This window comes from Procambarus clarkii, chromosome 18 (genome assembly GCF_040958095.1).
Source record: "Procambarus clarkii isolate CNS0578487 chromosome 18, FALCON_Pclarkii_2.0, whole genome shotgun sequence".
NCBI classification, from domain to species: Eukaryota; Metazoa; Arthropoda; class Malacostraca; order Decapoda; family Cambaridae; genus Procambarus; species Procambarus clarkii.
In genome coordinates, this window is record NC_091167.1 from 33808544 (window position 1) to 33814664 (window position 6121).

Below are 6121 nucleotides of genomic sequence, written 5' to 3' on the forward strand. Positions count from 1 at the left end.
ATGCACAGAGACCTGAAAGCTGCAGTATTAAAAGTTATGACAAGTTCTGTAATAATAGGTATTTGTATGGTCAGCACAGTAACCGGACCAGGCAATGTGATGTAGTAATCGCGCGAATTCGCCTTGGCTATAGACACATCTGGCAGGTTAGTGAGGCTGAGCCACTACCAGAATATTCAGATTGTAAACTCTGTGATAAACCTTTAATGCATTCACTAGAACACTATATTGATGAATGTGAAACCGTAAAGGACTTTAGACCTCCTGGCCTATTGTACCACCAACTGTGTAACTATTTTATTGACTCAGGTGTTCTGGACGACATCCTAACAATTTACCCAAAATTTGCTTGTCCATTTTAAAGAATGAAGAACAATTTCTACTTATATTCTAAGCTGTATCACTTATGAACCCATCCCTGCACTTGTGTGGCAGTGCACAATAGAAAGTTGTTTTCACATATCCACACATTAAAACATTGATTGTAACCGTGATATATATGTGCTTCAGCCTACAGTTTAGGCCTATTGTCTTATGTATGACCCTCTGTCCTGCGTGACAGTGAATACTAGCATTAACCTCAATTTAATAAGACTATCAAAATCCTCAGATTAGGCAAAATTGTAATTAATTTTGTCAATAAAGATGTTAATAATAATAAGGTCGAGAGGTAAACCCCCACCACAGCCCCGACCTTGTCTGGTACATATCGGGGAAAGCTTTTCCTTGTTATTCTCCCTCACACTATTCCCTGAAGGGGGGAGTTTCCGATCCCTGTATTATCCTTTTTCCCCTGTTTTTATTTTAGCTTTTAATAACAAAATAATTCTTTCTAGTAGACTATACGTAGAATGATGCGTATAGTCTATACGTATCATTCTACGTAGGAACTATACGTAGAATGAACAGGCAAGAGACCAAGAAGACAGTATAATATAGGGAAAATCACCTATCTTAAGTAACTAAAGAAAAGACCGTGGACTAAGTATAATGCGAAGTTATGCTCCAAAGGCACTCTCAGATCTCACTCTCTCTCTCTCTCTCTCTCTCTCTCTCTCACCAGATCAAAGACGTCCCGCCACTAAGAACAAGGTGTGGTGTGTTGCTTCTATCATTGGTAATGCAAATACACCAGTGGGACGTGTGCACATGTTTGTAATGTCGCTTGTCGCTGGTACTGCTTCGTTAAGTTCTCCTGTGTACACGAGAGAGAGAGAGAGAGAGAGAGAGAGAGAGAGAGAGAGAGAGAGAGAGAGAGAGAGAGAGAGAGAGAGAGAGAGAGAGAGAGAGAGAGAGAGAGAGACACGACATGACATAAGGCTTTATGGCAAGTAATATTTTCGCGGCTTTCCTTTTCCCGAACACGAAAAACAAGAAAATAACGGTCCTCTGGCGTATTATTGGGATGACTGAGCCTCTTACAGGGATGACTGAGCCTCTTACAGGGATGACTGAACCTCTTACAGGGCTGACTGAGCCTCTTGCAGGGATGACTGAACCTCTTACAGGGACGTCTCGGCCTCTTATTCGGAACAGTGCGCAGGGAAACAGTGAAAACCATAACCAAAAAATAACATAGCACTCCCATGCTAGTGGTAAAAGTGGAGAATATATTCACTTCGCCTACATTTAAAGTCTGTTCACGAGAGCGAAGGATCGAGGTATGTGTACCGAGGCGGCGAGGTACTTGCCGGCAGGAGAGTGTCAAGTGATTTCTGGAGGTAATTTAATGAGCACTTCCCACGAGCCGGGAAAGTTACTTATCCTGTCTCCCCGGGGGAAGGGACCCATTCGCCAGGAATGGCGAACTGTTATCTTCCTCTGCTGAGAGAAGGATAGCATTACGAAGTCATAAGTTCGCATCCAACAGCACCGTGTCGGAGGCTAGGTTTTTACTCTTGCCGAGTGATGCTATTCAGAGTAACATATTCGTCTTGAATCTCAAAGTGGTACGCACGCAACACTTTCCGGCAAGCACAGACATTTTTGATAAATGAGGATTTAATACCTTCGGGTCGTTCAGAGAGTCATGATGCGTGGTTTAGTCCATTGCCATGCAGACGGCTGCTTCTCCCGGCGGCACAAAAGACATGTCCTCCCCATGACCAAGGTCCTGTAATTGAGGTCATCCCGTACACAGGACTAGTTTGCCAATTGATTATTTGTTGCACTTGAACGAACCTAACCTAACCCATTCTGACTTAACATTACAAATACCAGTTTAACCAAACGATACATATAGGGTTTAATCATTACAGAGCGAGCTATGTATGAAACGCTTGGGTATAATTCACTGAAACATTAGTCCATGCAGCACTTTCATTTAAGATATGGCATTTTCCCGCTCTTTTTACAGACAGGAATTTTTTTTTCTCTCTCTCTCTTTCTCTCTCTCTCTCTCTCTCTCTCTCTCTCTCTCTCTCTCTCTCTCTCTCCTTCCTCACCCTTCCATAATTCTTCTCCCCTCCTCCTTGAAGTGTAGGGGTCAGGTGGTTGACCTCACCCTCCGTTAGCTAAGAGTCTTGTCAAACAACTTTAATGAAAAATTTCTATAGACTGTGATATTATTAACCAGAGACAAGAGTTTTTGCCAAAGCCATTAGTTACGAGACAGTTGGGATAAGCTCTTGTCAAACAGGAATTAGAAATTCCCATAGAATGATATATGGGATGTTGTCAAGATACATAGGGTTGCATACTACGAGTCATCCCCCTTTTATTTGAACTAAAAAACACCAGCTGATATTAGCCGAGGCAGTTTCGGGTATATATAGCAGTTTCCGTGGCGCAGTGTTAAGACACGCACCCAGTGCTTCGCAAGCGCTTTGGCCTGGGTTCGTATCCTGACCGAGGAGAATTGACCAGGCGCCAATCTTTAACTGTAGCCTCTGTTCACCCAGCAGTGAGTGGGTACCTGGTTGTTAAACGATTTGGCGGGTCGTATTCCTGGGAAAATTAGGATTTTGGAAGGACCTGTCCGAAATACTATGCATGCTAGTGACTTTACAAGATTGCAAGAACTCTTGTATATGACTCAAACAGAAAACGGGACAGTACATCACTTTTGTGAGTAGATTTCATTTCGAATTACGTCCACTTTTGGCCATAGCGCGCATACGAGCGAAAAGCGACGTTATATTTAAGAGGACGGGTTGGGAGGGTAGAGGCAGGGAGTCTCCAGCTGGTGAGAGGTGGTGGTTCATAAGGTAACGTGTGATATCTCTGATGTGTTGTCTATGTTTAAGATATTTACCATTTGCCAGTGTAGGATAGAATGTTGCTAAGGGACCTTTTGGTGCATATCATAATTTCGACTTAATAAAATCTTAATAAATTCACTAGTTCCCTCTCTTGTCATCTCCCGCGTGTATCACCATCGACACTGCTGGAATGTTGTGTGTGGGCGGAGAGACAACATTCGCTCCCCCCTCCCACCCCCTCATTACTGACCGCCTTGAAGTGTCTCTGGAAGCTATTTGTATACAGATTTACCATGCCCTCTCCTGGGAAACCCTTTCCGTTGCTCTCTTACCACTCCATTTAATCCTTCTCTCTTCCATTTCCTTTCCTCCTGCTCTCTTCAACTCCCTTTCCCTCTTCTCTCTTACCTCCCCTTCACCCTGTTTTCTGTCCATACCCTTGCCCTGTTTTCATCTCCTCTCTCTCTTTTTTTCTCTCTCTCTCCTTATCCTCCCTTATTCTCTTCCCCCTCCCTTTACCCCTGCATTCATCATGACAATATACCACTGCCCCCTTCCCTTCTCTCCACCCCTCCCCTTCCACTACACTCTCCTCTTTCTCCTGTCTCCTTCCCTTAATCTCAGGCGGTTACGCGTGACCTCACTAGCACATTTAGGCAAGCACCGTCAGTAGTTTCAAAGCTTTATATGACAAAGAGTGTTGGGAAGACGGGACACCACGAGCGTAGCTCTCATCCTGTAACTACACTTAGGTAATTACACCCCCCCCCCTTCCACCCCACACAGCCCGGTCTCTATATTCGCCACTCCGTAACAAATGCAACTGTTTTGCCAAGCCAAAAAGGTACGAACCCAAGCAACCTGCCTAACCTCTCGAGCTCGATACACAGAAAACCTTAATATTGTAATGCCTAATTTTGTTTTTCCAAATATGTTTTTTTCCACCGGATTGGTCAATTACGTTAAAAAAACTACTTTTTAGGTGAACTGACAGCTTGTATTGACTATATTCTACTATATATCTACATCATGAAGGTCAATATAACCTTCATGAAGGTAATATAACTTTCATTGAAGGTCAATATAACCTCAATGAAGATCAATATAACTTTCATGAATGTCAATATAACCTTCATATCAATATAACCTTCATGAAGGTCAATATAACCTACATGAAGATCAATATAACCTTCATGAAGGTCAATATAACCTACATGAAGATCAATATAACCTTCATGAAGGTCAATATAACCTACATGAAGATCAATATAACCTACATGAAGATCAATATAACCTCCATGAAGGTCAATATAACCTTCATGAATATCAATATAACCTTCATGAAGGTCAATATAACCTACATGAAGATCAATATAACCTTCATGAAGGTCAATATAACCTACATGAAGATCAATATAACCTTCATGAAGGTCAATAATACCTTCATGAAAGGTCAATATAACCTTCATTGAAGGTCAATATAACCTCCATGAAGGTCAATATAACCTCCATGAAGGTCAATATTACCTTCATGAAAGGTCAATATAACCTTCATTGAAGGTCAATATAACCTCCATGAAGGTCAAGATAACCTTCATGAAGGTCAATATAACCTCCATGAAGGTCAAGATAACCTTCATGAAGGTCAATATAACCTCCATGAATGTCAAGATAACCTCGATGAAGGTCAATATAACCTTCATGAAAGCCAATGTGAACTTCATGAAGAATTTCATGAAAAAATAAAAAAAAATTTTCTCGTGAGTTTTGTTGCTGGGAGTTAGAGGTGAGAGGTTATCAGGGAGCGTGGCAACGTGTTGCCAGTGAGGTGTCCCCGGCAACGTCTTGCCAGTGAGGTGTCCCCGGCAACATATTCGCCGTCTCCCTGGTGACGAGTCAAGCTGGAAAGTCTCCAAGATGATCGTTGGGGGGGACCTTACGAACTATCTTCATGATATCTCCGTGATATTTCCTAGTGTAAGCTGATCGGGAGCTCTCATAACCGCGATGGTTCTAGAGTAAGCTGACTGGGAGCTCTCATAACCGCGAAGTATCATCTCGGCAACATTATGAATAAGTTAAAGCCCGCGTCAGGTTTGGAGCCGGCGATGGTGCCATCGGTTATCGAACGTACTGCTTGTACAGCGAGCAGGCCAGTCTCGCGTGCGCCGTGACACACACACACATACACATATATAAAAGTTAAAGGGGAGACATGATCACAACCTGTAAAATTTTCAGAGGAATTGACCGGGTAGATAAGGATAAACTATGTAACTCGGGTGGAACGCGAACAAGGGGACACAGGTGGAAAGTGAGTACCCCAAATGAGTCACAGAGACGTTAGAAAAAACTTTTTTTCAGTGTCAGTGAGTAGTTACACTCATTAGTAGTTACATTATTAGTAGTTGTAGTCAGTGAGTAGAGTAATAACAGTGAGTAGTTAACAGGTGGAATGCATTAGGCAGTGATGTGGTGGAGGCTGACTCCATACACAGCTTCAAATGTATATATGATAGAGCCCAGTAGACTCAGGAATATGTACATCAGTTGACTGGTGTACATATTCCTGAGCCTACATCGTGGTGAGCAGAGGTCGTTCCTGAGTCAATATTGGTGAGCAGAGGACGTCCCTGAGTCAATATTGGTGAGCAGGGGTCGTCCCCGAGTCAATACTGGTGAGCAGAGGTCGTCCCCGAGTCAATATTGGTGAGCAGAGGTCGTCGCTGGACAATACTGGTGAGCAGAGGTCGTCGCTGGACAGTACTGGTGAGGACAGGTCGTCGCTGGACAGTACTGGTGATCAGAGGTCGTCCCTAGACAGTACAGGAGAGTAGAGGTCGTCCCTAGACAGTACAGGAGAGTAGAGGTCGTCCCTGGACAGTATAGGAGAGTAGAGGTCGTCCCTGGACAGTACCGGA